Source organism: Symphalangus syndactylus, chromosome 11 (assembly GCF_028878055.3).
Source record: "Symphalangus syndactylus isolate Jambi chromosome 11, NHGRI_mSymSyn1-v2.1_pri, whole genome shotgun sequence".
Taxonomy (NCBI): domain Eukaryota; kingdom Metazoa; phylum Chordata; class Mammalia; order Primates; family Hylobatidae; genus Symphalangus; species Symphalangus syndactylus.
Genome location: NC_072433.2, coordinates 6,465,496 through 6,482,312, shown reverse-complemented (window position 1 = coordinate 6,482,312; position 16,817 = coordinate 6,465,496).

The window sequence follows — 16,817 nt, the reverse complement described above, 5'->3', positions numbered from 1 at the left end:
TATTCAAATATAAACTACACAGAAGCATTCTGTGAAACTTCTTTCTGATCTGAGCATTCAGCTAACAGAGTTAAACCATACTTTTGATTGAGCAGTTTTGAAACACTCTGTCTGTAGAAAATGCAACTGGACATTCGCAGCGCTAAGTGGGTAATAGTGGAAAAAAGAATATGTTCAAATATGAACTACACAGAAGCATTGTATGAAACTTCTTTGTGTTCTGTGCATTCAACTAACAGAGTTGAACCTTACTTTTGATTGAGCCGTTCTGAAACACTCTTTCTGTAGAAACTGCAATTGGACATTCTGAGCGCTAAGAGGCCTATATTGGGAAAAAGAATGTCTACAAATAAAACCTACACAGAAGAATTGTGTGAAACTTCTTTCTGTTCTGTTTGTTCAACTAAAAGAGTTGAACCTTAGTTTTGATTGAGCCGTTCTGAAACACTCTTTCTGTAGAAAATGCAAGTGGATATTCGGAGCGCTAAGAGGGTAATAGTGGAAAAAGGAATGTCTCCAAATATAAACTACACAGAATCATTCTGTGAAACTTCTTTCTGATCTGTGCATTCAGCTAACAGAGTTAAACCATACTTTTGATTGAGCAGATCTGAACTCTCTTTCTGTAGAAAATGCAACTGGACATTTGGAGCGCTAAGAGAGTAGTAGTGGAAAAAGGAATATATTCAAATATAAACTACACAGAAGCATTCTGTGAAACTTCTTTCTGATCTGAGCATTCAGCTAACAGAGTTAAACCATACATTTGATTGAGCAGTTTTGAAACACTCTGTCTGTAGAAAATGCAACTGGACATTCGTAGCGCTAAGTGGGTAATAGTGGAAAAAAGAATATGTTCAAATATAAACTACACAGAAGCATTGTATGAAACTTCTTTCTGTTCTGTGCATTCAACTAACACAGTTGAACTTTACTTTTGATTGAGCCGTTCTGAAACACTCTTTCTGTAGAAACTGCAATTGGACATTCTGAGCGCTAAGAGGCCTCTATTGGGAAAAATAATATCTTCAAATAAAAACTACACAGAAGCATTGTGTGAAACTTATTTCTGATATGTTCATTAAGCTAAGAGTTAAACCATACTTTTGATTGCGCAGTTCTGAACACTCTTTCTGTAGAAAATGCAAGTGGACATTCGGAGCGCTAAGAGGGTAATAGTGGAAAAAGGAATATATTCAAATATAAACTACACAGTAGCATTCTGTGAAAATTCTTTCTGTTCTGTGCATTCAACTAACAGAGTTGAACCTTACTTTTGATTGAGCCGTTCTGAAACACTCTTTCTGTAGAAACTGCAATTGGACATGCTAAGCGCTAAGAGGCCTACATTGGGAAAAAGAATATCTTCAAATAAAAACTACACAGATGCATTCTGTGAAACTTATTTCTGATCTGTAAATTCAGTTAACAGAGATAAAACATATTTTTGATTGAGCAGTTATGAATCACTCTTTTTGTAGAAAATGCAAGTGGAGATTCGGAGCGCTAAGTGGGTAATAGTGGAAAAAGGAATGTCTTCAAATATAAACTACACAGAATCATTCGGTGAATCTTCTTTCTGATCTGTGCATTCAGCTAACAGAGTTAAACCATACTTTTGATTGAGCAGATCTGAACACTCTTTCTGTAGAAAATGCAACTGGACATTTGGAGCGCTAAGAGCGTAGTAGTGGAAAAAGGAATATATTCAAATATAAACTACACAGAAGCATTCTGTGAAACTTCTTTCTGATCTGAGCATTCAGCTAACAGAGTTAAACCATACTTTTGATTGAGCAGTTTTGAAACACTCTGTCTGTAGAAAATGCAACTGGACATTCGTAGCGCTAAGTGGGTAATAGTGGAAAAAAGAATATGTTCAAATATAAACTACACAGAAGCATTGTATGAAACTTCTTTCTGTTCTGTGCATTCAACTAACAGAGTTGAACCTTACTTTTGATTGAGCCGTTCTGAAACACTCTTTCTGTAGAAACTGCAATTGGACATTCTGAGCGCTAAGAGGCCTATATTGGGAAAAAGAATGTTTACAAAAAAAACTACACAGAAGAATTGTGTGAAACTTCTTTCTGTTCTGTTTGTTCAACTAAAAGAGTTGAACCTTAGTTTTGATTGAGCCGTTCTGAAACACACTTTCTGTAGAAAATGCAAGTGGAGATTCGGAGCGCTAAGAGGGTAATAGTGGAAAAAGGAATGTCTCCAAATATAAACTACACAGAATCATTCTGTGAAACTTATTTCTGATCTGTGCATTCAGCTAACAGAGTTAAACCATACTTTTGATTGAGCAGATCTGAACACTCTTTCTGTAGAAAATGCAACTGGACATTTGGAGCGCTAAGAGAGTAGTAGTGGAAAAAGGAATATATTCAAATATAAACTACACAGAAGCATTCTGTGAAACTTCTTTCTGATCTGAGCATTCAGCTAACAGAGTTAAACCATACTTTTGATTGAGGAGTTTTGAAACACTCTGTCTGTAGAAAATGCAACTGGACATTCGTAGCGCTAAGTGGGTAATAGTGGAAAAAAGAATATGTTCAAATATAAACTACACAGAAGCATTGTATGAAACTGCTTTCTGTTCTGTGCATTCAACTAACAGGGTTGAACCTTACTTTTGATTGAGCCTTTCTGAAACACTCTTTCTGTAGAAACTGCAATTGGACATTCTGAGCGCTAAGAGGCCTCTATTGGGAAAAATAATATCTTCAAATAAAAACTACACAGAAGCATTTTGTGAAACTTATTTCTGATATGTTCATTAAGCTAACAGAGTTAAACCATACTTTTGATTGCACAGTTCTGAACACTCTTTCTGTAGAAAATGCAAGTGGACATTCGGAGCGCTAAGAGGGTAATAGTGGAAAAAGGAATATATTCAAATATAAACTACACAGTAGCATTCTGTGAAAATTCTTTCTGTTCTGTGCCTTCAACTAACAGAGTTGAACCTTACTTTTGATTGAGGAGATCTGAAACACTCTTTCTGTAGAAACTGCAATTGGACATGCTAAGCGCTAAGAGGCCTACATTGGGAAAAAGAATATCTTCAAATAAAAACTACACAGATGCATTCTGTGAAACGTATTTCTGATCTGTAAATTCAGTTAACAGAGATAAAACATATTTTTGATTGAGCAGTTATGAAACACTCTTTTTGTAGAAAATGCAAGTGGAGATTCGGAGCGCTAAGAGGGTAATAGTGGAAAAAGGAATGTCTTCAAATATAAACTACACAGAATCATTCGGTGAAACTTCTTTCTCATCTGTGCATTCAGCTAACAGAGTTAAACCATACTTTTGATTGAGCAGATCTGAACACTCTTTCTGTAGAAAATGCAACTGGACATTTGGAGCGCTAAGAGCGTAGTAGTGGAAAAAGGAATATATTCAAATATAAACTACACAGAAGCATTCTGTGAAACTTCTTTCTGATCTGAGCATTCAGCTAACAGAGTTAAACCATACTTTTGATTGAGCAGTTTTGAAACACTCTGTCTGTAGAAAATGCAACTGGACATTCGTAGGGCTAAGTGGGTAATAGTGGAAAAAAGAATATGTTCAAATATAAACTACACAGAAGCATTGTATGAAACTTCTTTCTGTTCTGTGCATTCAACTAACAGAGTTGAACCTTACTTTTGATTGAGCCGATCTGATACACTCTTTCTGTAGAAACTGCAATTGGACATTCTGAGCGCTAAGAGGCCTATATTGGGAAAAAGAATGTCTACAAATAAAAACTACACAGAAGAATTGTGTGAAACTTCTTTCTGTTCTGTTTGTTCAACTAAAAGGGTTGAACCTTAGTTTTGATTGAGCCGTTCTGAAACACTCTTTCTGTAGAAAATGCAAGTGGAGATTCCGAGCGCTAAGAGGGTAATAGTGGAAAAAGGAATGTCTTCAAATATAAACTACACAGAATCATTCGGTGAAACTTCGTTCTGATCTGTGCATTCAGCTAACAGAGTTAAACCATACTTTTGATTGAGCAGATCTGAACACTCTTTCTGTAGAAAATGCAACTGGACATTTGGAGCGCTAAGAGCGTAGTAGTGGAAAAAGTAATATATTCAAATATAAACTACACAGAAGCATTCTGTGAAACTTCTTTCTGATCTGAGCATTCAGCTAACAGAGTTAAACCATACTTTTGATTGAGCAGTTTTGAAACACTCTGTCTGTAGAAAATGCAACTGGACATTCGTAGCGCTAAGTGGGTAATAGTGGAAAAAAGAATATGTTCAAATATAAACTACACAGAAGCATTGTATGAAACTTCTTTCTGTTCTGTGCATTCAACTAACAGAGTTGAACCTTACTTTTGATTGAGCCGTTCTGAAACACTCTTTCTGTAGAAACTGCAATTGGACATTCTGAGCGCTAAGAGGCCTATATTGGGAAAAAGAATGTCTACAAATAAAAACTACACAGAAGAATTGTGTGAAACTTCTTTTTGTTCTGTTTGTTCAACTAAAAGAGTTGAACCTTAGTTTTGATTGAGCCGTTCTGAAACACACTTTCTGTAGAAAATGCAAGTGGAGATTCGGAGCGCTAAGAGGGTAATAGTGGAAAAAGGAATGTCTCCAAATATAAACTACACAAAAGTGTCAATCTACTAATTTATCTTCTAATAACTTTCCACCCAGGAGCATTCGTCCCTCTCATTAGACAGTTGTTCTATGCTTCTTTTTTTCACATTCTAATTGCCTCACCTGAACCAAAAAAAGAATGTGGATCTAGGATCAATACCTTTTGAAAAGTCATTTATTTCATTATATTATTTTTTCATATATCTGCATTATTGCATAGAATACCTGATTGGTCTTATGCTAAGTTTTTCATGTAACATTACCTCTGCAAGATGTTAATAAGTATCCTTCCAAAAATGTTTGAAAAATCTTGGGTAAAACATATTACGTAAGTTCCTGTTTTATAGTTTTCCAAGAGTTTTACTATCTTTGGCCAATGACAAAATTCAAAGCAGAAATACAGTACACAACTTTTGTAAAACTTACCTATTTTTCTTATAAGACTGTGGCTTTGTTTTGTTTTGTTTTGAACTTCTTTTCTGTGATGTGACATGAGACTGTGTGTTGAGTTAGGGGTGGGGACATACATTAACAGAGGTTTAGGAACTGCTTTGCTAAAGCAAGTTTGAGGAGAAAATGGGGAGACTAATACAAGATTTCTCTTTAAGCAGTGGGAGTTGAAGGGGTAGGTGGTTTTTGGAGAAAGAAGAGACCCATTCATGGCACAGGCTTCTTTATGTTTCTGCTCTGTGTGATACTTAATGAGGATACAGACATTCACTTCCTCTATTTCCCACCCCTGGCCGGGGGTAACCCAAAGGTACCTGATAAAGACACAGCCTTATAGCTGTATCAAGTATCCCTGAGTGTGTTAGGACTGGAGAGGCCTAAGGAATAAAAAACATACATGCATTAAATGGAACAAATACAGAGAAGAAGAAAACTCAGACATGGTACATTAATTGTGTACCTTTCCTTACAACCCAGCACATCACAGGGTACATGACCTGCTTCCTTTTGACCTGCTTCCTTTATGTTCACTGCATGAACAGGGAAGGGGGTTGGGGTACACGTGGGAGATAATTGTGTTTACTATGTACCTGGTATTAATACATCTATAGAGACAATTGGAATGACTATACTGGAGAAACAGCAAGAGAAGAACTGAAAAGGCTAAAACAAATACTTGGTTCTCTAAAAAATACTCCAAAGGATTTCTCATGTCTGACAAATTACATTTTAGTCTAATAGTAATAAGTGACCAAAACTAAGGTGATTTGATAAATATCATAAGGTATTTTATTGTGAAATTGATATCTATACGTATTGCTTATAAAGCTCAGTAATCTGTTCTTGAATTGAGAAATTACTGAGACAACATCAAAAGCTGTCATTTTTGTTTCTATGTTGTCGTTGTTATTGTTTGTGAGGTCAGAGCTTCTAAACTTTATGACTGTTTGAAAGGGGCCTATATAGACCTTGCCTGAATATTAAGTCATGTGAAATGATAAAAAGCTTTCTGATTTATTGGGTTAGACAAAGAAAAAATTGAGAAATTGAGCATCATTAAAATTAAAGACTTTTGTTATTAAAACTGTGCTTAGAATGAAAACAAAAGCCACAGGTTGGGAGAAAATTTTTTCAAAACACATTCAAAACATTTTCAAAACATATCAGATAAATTACTGGTATTTAAAGTATACAGAGAACTCGAAAATAAGAAAGAAAACAACTCATTTAAAAAATAGTCCAAAGGTCTAAATACAGCTGTCAAATGGGGATTTTGAAGTTACTAGTCATGTATCATTAGGGAACTGCAAGTCACAGCAACCGTGAGATATTATTACATGACTATTAAAATGACCAATATCCAAAAGTCTGATGATACCAAAAGCTGGCAAATGTGAGGAGAAACAGGAACTTTTATTCATTGCTTGTGAGAATGCAGAATAGTACAGCTACTTTGGCAGTCAGTTTGGCAGTTTCTTATAAAACTAAACATACTCCTACCACACAACCCAGCAATTACATTCCCGGTATTTACTTAAAGGATTTGAAAACTTACATGCACACAAAAGCCTTCTTCCCATGAATGTTACAGGAGCCTTATTCATGATCACTAAAATCGAAATGTCCTTCAGGAAGTGAATGGAAAAATAAACTGTGGTATATCCAGGCAATGGAATAGTATTCTGTCAAGCTACAGAAGACACACAGGAACCTTTAAATGCATATTGCCAAGTGAAAGAAGCCAGTCTGAAAAGTCTACATACCGTATGATTCAACTACATGACCTTCTGGAGAAAGCAAAACTATGGAGACAGTAAAGAGATCAGTGGCTATTAGGGATTTGGAGGAGATTTGTGCAGTCTAAACATGTCATGTGCCAACAATGACGTAAAGATATGTGAGATAAAGTATGACGAATTCTATTGACAAACACACGCAATGGCTTCCATTTAACTGAGAAGAAACCATATACCTAGCACAAGTCTTTTTCTGTGCATTAACTTTTTGTAATACAACTATATGAAGTTATAGCCTATTTTATATATGAATAAAAGCATTTCCAAAGGTTAAGAAAGGGCACAGTGAGAGTGAGAAGCACAGTCTGGGTAGGCAGGTCAATCTAGTTTTCTATCTGTGCTTTAAACTGCTATAACCATCAACTCAATCTACTAATTTATCTTCTACATAAATTAGTAGAGGAAACGATGAACGGATGGAGCAAGGAAGAATTTTAGGAGAGTGAATCCATTATTCTGTATGACACTGTAATGAGGATTATTTGTCATTACACATTTGACAAAACCTATAGAATTCATAAGACAAGGAGTAAACTCTAATACAAACTACATACTTTAGTCAATAGTAATGTACCAATATTGACTCATCAACTATAACAAATGTACCACACTATTGCAAGATGTTAAAAATCGGGGAAATTGGGGTAGAGGCTGAGGATGACGTGTGAATGCTTATTCACTTCTTTCTACAAACCTAAAATTGCTTTTAAAGAGTCAATAAAAATTAAAACAAGGCAGGGTTTTCATGCAATGGAAAAAAACACACAACTTTAGTAAGTGACTCATAATTATGCTTATGCCACTTTGCTAGATTACACTTCATTAATAAATATAGTTTCATTCTTTATGTTATAAAGCAGAATAAAGTCAGATATCTAGAGAAATTGATTTTAATGATTAGAGTAAAAGCATTTTCACCTCCAACGTCAGAATGAGTTCTTCAGAATCAGTCCATTTTATAGTTAAATCAATCATTGATTTTAAAAAAATATTGAGAAAAACTTTAACTTCACTTTTTCCATCAAACTCAATGTCATGACAGCATTGTCATTTCAATCTAGGATTAAAACCTATTTCTGGACCCAGTGGACTTACTGTGATAGATTCTGAAAATGTCAGACGTTAAAGTCCAGTCTTTGATCTGCTGTCCTCTGCAGTTATCAAAAGGTCAGTTTATCCTGCTTCTTTTCTCTCTTTTTCATATATCTTGCACTTCAGCTTAATATTAGTATTAAGCTAAATTTCTTATTTTATTTTGATTGATAAAGGAAAACAGATTGTTTCAATACAGTTACTGAGAATAAGCAGCAAAACGTACTTATAAAGTACACAAGAGAGCTATCAGATAAAAATTTGTTCAAAAAAAGATTTGGAAATTTTTATTGCATGAATGTTCAAATGGAAAGGAAAACTTTCTGGATTCTTTTTCCACCACACAGGAGTAGCAGCACTAAAGTAGTGAATAATGTCCGTTCAATTGGTAGTTTTCATGTATTTCTGATATCAGAAATGGACTGTTAGTAACTAGTTTTAAAAGCAGAGCATTTTTGTGCATGGCATTCCCCTGAATTCCAAAGCCCAAACTTAACTTAGGCTAATTTCTCTCTGCTGGGAGCCCCATTAATTTCTCATAGATAACATTTCATATATATGCGGCATTCTGATGATGTAAAGGAATTCACACCTTATGGGCCTACAAGCCAAATTTAATCAATGGCTTGCTTCATATGGCTGAGAGCTAAAAATTGTTTTGGCATTTTGGAAGTGTTTAAAGAAGGAGAAGGAAGGGGAGAAGAAGAATGAGTAGATGAAGGAGAGACAGAGACTACATATGGCCAGCAAAGCCTATAATATTTACTGTCTAGTTCTTTACACAAAGAACTTTTCCAATCTTGAACAAAACACACACATTTTCGTTATGCCAAAAAAGGACTACAATAAGTCTTCACTTAACATCATTGACAGGTGCTTGAAAACTGGTCATAGGTATATATATTTATGGTCACGTGATGTTTTGATACACGCATACGGAGGGATAAATTGGGGATGGTTAATTGGTACAAAAATACAGTCAGCGAAACCCATTTTACCATAGGTTGACATCAAAAGAGTTCAGCTTCTATGGCTTTTGGTAACTAAAACGTCAACAAACTTGTAAATAAAGATCAAAACACTTCTAATATTAAATGCTGAAATAAATTTCAGCTATTCATACGTTTAAGATTAATAAAAGCTAGTAAAATCATTATTTACCTACTTATTTCAGTTTAGGGTTGCAGCTGACCGCAGCCTATCCTGTCAGCTCAGGACGCAATGTGGGAACCAGCCCTGGACAGGGTGCCGTCGCATTGCAGGTGCACTCACACATACCCACAGTTACTCAGACTGGGACCACATAGACACGTCAATCAACCTCACATGCACAGCCTTGGGAAGTGAGAGGAAACTGGAGCATCCAGAGAATATCAATGCAGACATGGGGAGAATACATAAGCTCTACACAGACAGTGAACCCCAATTGGAATCAATTTGTTTTTTCTCATCAACATCATAATGAAATGACATTGAATGAAACGTCGTTATTCAAAGACCTGTTGTACTCAGTTCTAAACATTTCAGAATTAAGAGATCTACACACATCCTCTTCTATATAATGGAGTGGGTCTCTTAAAATTTCCTGGCAACATACTCTTAGCCTGCCTAGGAAACACTTTAGAATACAACTGCATTATAATAAATTTTCATATTCTATTCATATCTTCATATTTCTCCCTCTACTTATTAAGGTATAGTCTTGTATATGTAATCCTTCAGTTCCTGAACAAGGTGAACATATGATCTCATGATGTGTGTTTTAATTTCTTAACTTTGTTGAGATTTGGGAATGTGAGGATGATGGAAAGGAAAGAAAGGAATTCAGCAGCTATAAAAGAAATCTGACCTTTAATTTTTTATTGAATTTGTTTCTTGTTTTATTTTTCCTTCCTTTGCACAAATGAGAACTTCTAGTTTTACAAAGGGTACCATCAACTTTAGGACAAAAATTTGTATTTGTGGCATAACACAAGTTGGAGACACAATGATTTAGAGATTGCATATCAATTTTATCAAATAAATGTGATAAAGTAGGTGATATGCACACACACACACATTTGTAGTGACAAAACCATTGACACAGATACCCAGATGGCACTTAATGTACTTTCAGCCTTAAATTCTTTCTCAAGGACAAGCCATTTGTTTGCAAATGATTTAGCATTCAAAAATGATTAAACACGGGAAAAAATGCATTGCACATAAAGTTCAGATTACAAGTGAATTAAAGTCACACTAATATAACTATAATTTATAATGAATTCAAATGGCTTTCAGAAGGGTCATCTGTGGAAGGTGAAGAGCAATCTGAATTTATTTTTCTGGTAACTGGTCACAGCAATGTTTTCTAGACTAGTGAGTGAGTGCTCATACAGCACCATGTGTGTTCAACAACACATAAAGTTGGATGACAAAATCTACTTTAGTGAGAAGGTAGCTATTTCCAGGGGCACCAATAGTAATGTCAGTTTTGAGTCTTGGGTTTGCTTTTGTTTGTTTACAAGGCGATGAAATGTTTAAGGAAAAAATAAATTCTACCAATCCATGTTGAGTGAACATTTCAATCCTTGTAAAGACCAAAGTCAGCTGCCACCATGCCATGCAAACCTTATAGTACATGACATGTTAAATCGGTAACCTCGAAAGGGACTTCTGAGAAGCTATGAGTAAAAGGCACATACAAAATGCCTCTGAGATGAATTCACAAATGAAATGGAAAAGGATAACTGTGTACATCCAAGAAGAATAGTAATTAACAGAAAACAAGAACACTTCTAAATTGAAAGAATCCCTAAAGTAAAAGAAGACCAAAGAAAAAGAAATAAAGATGAGAAGTGAAATGAGGCGGAAATGGTGAGCGACAAGGAGATACACTGAGAAAAAAAGTAGCTAAAGTTAGTGTGTTATTATTTCAGCAAAATTAAGTATATCAATACTGAGAAATATGACTTGAAATAGATTCAGTACCTCAAGCAGAAACATAAACAAATAACATCTGGGTTTTTCTTTTGATAACCAGTATTTTAAATACAAAAATCTAAAAATTTTGTCTTTGTGTAAGAGTTACACATTTATCATACCAATCAATAACAAAAAGGCGCTATAAATACTGTATGGAAATAAATGTCCTAACAGATGTTAACCAGACATCAGTCTTCACCGGTAAGGATTAGATTTGAAGGTGTTTGCAGATAATTAAAACTTGTTTTTATAACATAACTTAGCAGCTAAGTAGTATAATGAAAATGGGATATTCAAATTATAAGATATAAAATATTAAAGATAGAAGAACATGTTTATTTTTTCAATATAAATATTGTTACAGCTCAGAGAAACAGTATGAAATCTCAGGGCTCATGAAAGGCCACATTCTAGAGATAGTGATTGACAGGTATGGTAATTCCCCTACAGCGTGGTGCCTGTTGTCATGGAGTAGCATGTCTCCTACAGGGTACTACCAGCAGGTTCATGTAGGAAGAGCCAATAGTCCATGTGAGAAACCCCGGAAGGCTAAAGATAGAAGGAAATATTTGTGCCACGTTGAAGAGCAAGTTCACCAGGTGAATTGGCATGTGGCTAGGGTACAACTTCCCATACATATATAAATAATGAAACACACAAAAAATTATCAGAAAAGTATTTTATTATTATTAGAGTCACGATTAGCACTCTCCTCATCAGGAGAGTTTTAGGTTTTTTTCTAGCCCTACTCTATACTTTTTAAACACAGTCTCCAAGCTTCAAAATAAAAGTTTCTTATTTTTAATTCAAATCTCAATTAAAATAAAACAAAAACCGAAAATGTAGAAGTTCCTTATTTTGACCATCTATATATCATACACAACAAAAAGACTGATAAAATTCCACTAAACACAACAGCTAGATCCGTATTCCCGTTACTGCTTAAGCCCATTCCAATAAGGATTTTATACCAAATCTGCCCTTGCCAAGGCTACCTGGGGCCTTCATTTTATTATTTGCAGTGGACAATTTTAACTTCACATCCATGTTGGCTTCCTTACATCCTAGATGCACATACAGCCAGATTTTTTCCATCAGATGTGATTTGATCCTCCAAATTCGGAATGCCTTGATGACCTCCTCTTTATCTAAAGATCACTTTAAAAAGCCTGAAGTATTTGGCTCTTCCCTAAATCTTTGGCCAGATGTAATGTCATCCTCCCATTGGCTTTCTTTGTCCAAACTACATTAGCCTTATCTCAGATCTTCAAACAAGTTATATTTCCTGCCTAAGATCTTTCTATGAGTGAGTGAAAGGTGTGACGAAGATAGTTCCTCTTTGCCCCCAAAGGTTTCATTGATCACGCTGATAATGAATTTACTGTTATTTTAATCTCTTACTGTTATACTCAGGCTTAAATTCTCTACCCTACACACTTCAGTTGACATAATTTTAATTTCCACTGTGATGCTTCTCTCTCTTCTGTCAACACTCTCTCCTCACAGGGTTTCATCCAGATCAGGAGTCAGTAACATTTTTGACAAAGAGCCAGATAGTAAATATTGCAGGCTTTGTGTTGCCAAGAGGCAAATTTATGGAACTTTCCCTGCTGAAAAATTTCCCTGTATTTTACATTTTAGACTTATAAATGCCACACGTACTTATAACTCATGAGCCATACAAAAATAGGTGGCAGACCAGATCTGGCTCATGGGCTATAATAGTTTTCCAACCCCTCACCTAGATTCATGACTTTAGGCATGCTCTATAGGCTACGATGATCTAACTCACATCTCTAGCCAAGTCAACTTGTCAGTGCCTACTTGATGTCTCCACTTGGATTCTAACTAGCGTCTTAATTTAAGATTAAAAAATGTAAAATCAATCACACATACGCACCTACCCACACCTCTGTCACTTGCAAACTGCCTCATGTCATCAAGACTTTGCCATATCACTAAAAGTGACCATAATCCCCCATGTCCCTAAATCCAAATACCTTGATATAATTCTTGCTCAGTAAATTCAATCATCTTCAAATCAACTTCCAATCTCAACTGATTTTCTCCAACTTTATTGCTACACTCATAATCCCAACTACCATCATCCTTCAACTGGACAGGTGCAATAGTCAGCTAAATGAACCCCCTTCCTTCACTAGTGTACCCTTCCACAATAGTACACCCTCCTAAGAGCTAACCTCATCGTATCACACATCCATCATACACTTTTCAATGTAGTTAATTTATATTCACATTTTGATATAAGATCTAGATTTGGTCCCTGAGAACACTCATGTAATCTCTCTCCATGCTCTTCCTTCATGGACATTCCAGCCAAACCGGCCTTCTTTTCTTTGTAAGAAACTATCAAGCTCTCTTTTTAAATTACAGAATCTTTATATCTGCCCTTCTTTCTGCTCAGAGCACCCCAGATCTTCAAAGTACCTTCCTCTTTGTCTTCACTCAACTCTCAAATGAAATATTACCTCCTCAGAGAGAAAAATGCTCTGAAATACCTACAGCCAGATCAGTGCCTTCCTCCTTGACAGTTTTACTCAGCCATGTTATCACATGTAATCTTCTTCGTAGTAGTGTACTTTATAGCCCTTCACACCATTGCCTTTTTTAGGTATTTGTATGTCTTCCTCCTCTTTCCCTCCTCACTACAGTATAGCCAATTGTGTCTTTGCCTTCTTCACTGCTATATCCCCTAGTGCCTGGTAGGCTTTCTATAAACAGCCATTTATTGACTTATTGACTACATGTATATGCTAATCCTTTTTACTAATTGTTGTTACACTATAAATTTCTCTTCTCCCTCTCTTCGCTTCCCTCTTCTCATGTCCCTTGATGCTTCCTACTCAATATTAACATGGACATCATTTTGTGTCTTCAGCATTTCTCTTTTCATTATATTATGATAGGTTAATTTTCCTAAGAAAACACTATTTTGACAAAAGCAAAGCATTAAAGTAAAGCAGCATAGGATCAATTTTTTCCTATTGAAAAGGAAACACCATCTTTCCGAGAAGACAATTCCACCAGGAAACAAAAAAAAACACACACATTTCCGGTAAGTCCTAGTTCCCAAGACTTGAAGCCAGTATGTTTTTCCACTTTCAAGTATCCTTGACTGTAGAGATAAAAGGTATCCACTTAGAGATATTAACTCATTACCACTGCCTAAATTTGGTTTCCAGAAACACAACTTAATATGACATCAATGGATGTGATAATCATTTGAAAGTAGCTTTATCAAAATCATCCAACAGAACAAGTTACTTTCCTAATTAGCATCCTCGGTTAAATACCTAAATCTGATGAATAATAAGTTATGCATTATGCTAAATTGCATTGGCTCACTATCTTAGAATGCTTTCAAACTAATTAAAAATGAGATATTCAGTGATGAGAAACATAAAAAGATAAAAACCTATTTCAATCAGTTTAAATTAGAATTTAACATTTCTTCAATACGCTCTTTTGTAGTCAATTGCAAGAGTAATAAAGCAAAATTATTGAGTCTATAATAGTGACCGTTCAAAATTCATAGTGAATTATTAAAAAGAAAACTAAGGTCCCTGCCAACTTTCCACCTCACTTCAAAGCATAGCCAAGGTCATTACAACAGCAAGTAAAAGACTCCACACAATTCCCACTTCTTCGCCTCTATACTGTTACTTCTGGAATCTTCTACTGCTCCAAATTGTGTGTTTGCTCCAGACTCAGCAGTTCTCACCACCTTGTTCTTCCAATTGCCATCTTCTCTGTGCGGCCTTTCTTGACTACCCAGTTAAAAATTATCCTATCAAAATTATCTGATCCCCATCCAGGATTACTTTTCACCATCTAACTTACGATACTTTGCATATTTATGTGGCTCATTGTCTGTTATCTGTCTCCCTAAGTTAGAATGCGAGCTTCATGATGGCAGAGTTTTGGTCAATTTCCTTCACTCAATAATTCCTGACCCAAAGTAAACACTTCATAAGTATTTTTTGAATATACTAATATATAGTCCGAATTATCAAGGAACTTATAAATAAATAAAGACACAACCCAGCATATAGTGCAGCTTGAGAAATGTTGATAGTGTGGTACAGGAGGAGGTATGTAAACTATGAGAAGCAACAGTTAAATAAGAAGCAATCCAGAAAGACACACAGTGTGGGTGACATCTGAGTTAAAGGACAGAAGGTAAGAAGATAACCAGATGGAGAAAAGAGAGGAAGATCTTACAAACAAGCATCAGAAGTTACCATAAGAAAAGCAAGTACAAAATCATCAGAAGAAAAACAATTGCATCCCAGTTATTACCACAAACATAATTAACTATGAAAACCCAGAACAGTTCATGCTTTGATAATGCTAAAGTTGATACGTAGATTAAGATGTGATATAACAATCTGCAAATCTTAGTTTTCAGAAAACCTTTTTAGGCAAGATATGATGATTTAAGGAAGAAAAGTTGCTGATGGATGAGGCATGTTGTCCCTTAAAGACAAACACTATGAAGACTGCGTACAGCCTTTATAATGGAAAGGTGCCACGTTTTTTCTTTTCTAAGTCCTTGGAATCTCAGTTGGCAACTTTGAAATTCATGTGTAATTCATGAGCTTTTTAAAAGAAATGTAATAAGTAACACAAGTGATTCTAGAGCTTGTCTTTAGGCTGAGGTAGATATTGGCATTATAAATTGAAGTGCTAGAAAGGAACAATAAGAATTAAGAATAAGCAGTAATTTCTGCCAAGATCTGTGGCACCCAGTCTCACACATAAGGCTTTTTGGAATCTCTTGGTTTCCAAGGTTCAGGCTCTCATACTTTAGTTTGTACATAAAGGACTTAAGTTATTCTTAAAGCACAGTTTTAGCACTTCACACCAGGAGATGGTTATGAGACTGATCACAGGATAAAGTGAAATAGGATGTGTGCCTACTTGTAGAAGGAACCTCGTTCCTTTTGCCATTCTATTCCTACTTTTCTGGCAGGAAAGTCCTAGAAAAAATTTCATATACAGATTAATTTTAAACAATTTACATTATATTTTACTATTAATAGCTTCTAGAATATCTTAGCTTAGGCTGGCCCTGGTGGCTCACACTTGAAATCCCAGAATTTTGGGAGGCTGAAGTGGGCGGATCAACTGAAGTCAGGAGTTTGAGACTAGCCTAGCCAACATGGTCAAACCTAGTCTCTACTAAAAATCCAAAAATTAGCCGGGTGTGGTGATGCGTACCTGTAATCCCAGCTACACAGGAGGCTGAGGCAGGAGAACCATTGAGCCTGGGAGGTGGAGGCCGCAGTGAGCCAAGATTGTGTCACTGCACTCCAGCCTGGGCAACAGAGCAAGACTCTGTCTCACAAAAACAAAAAACAAACAAACAAAAAAAGAGTATCTTAGCTTATATATTTCTCACATCTGATCCTACCACTTTACTTCTTTTTTCCTGTTTATACCAATTATTTCTATTCCTCTTTACATATAGGCAGAAAGATAAGACTAAAATGTGTCATAGACAATGACATCTAGTAAATTGACGTATTCTTCATGTTTAATTCCACAACAGATTTCAAATACAACCAAAATCTCCAAATAAAATCTTAATTCTAAATTGAGTGCTTGTACAGTCTTCAAATATGTTCAAATAGAACATCAAAGCTCAATAAAAATAGTTATATCACTTGGGATGGTGTTTAAAATATTTTTTCCTAAATAAATTCAGCTTCAGAGGATGAGAAAACCTTCGTTAGGAGATGTTTTAAAGAACAAATTAAGTTAAATGTGAAGGAAATCATACTTTATTTTGTTGAATAGTAAGATTTTTTTGTTGCTATTGTGAATTAATGCCATCCAAATATTGAGTGATGTAATTCAATTTAGTAAAAGAAAAAAG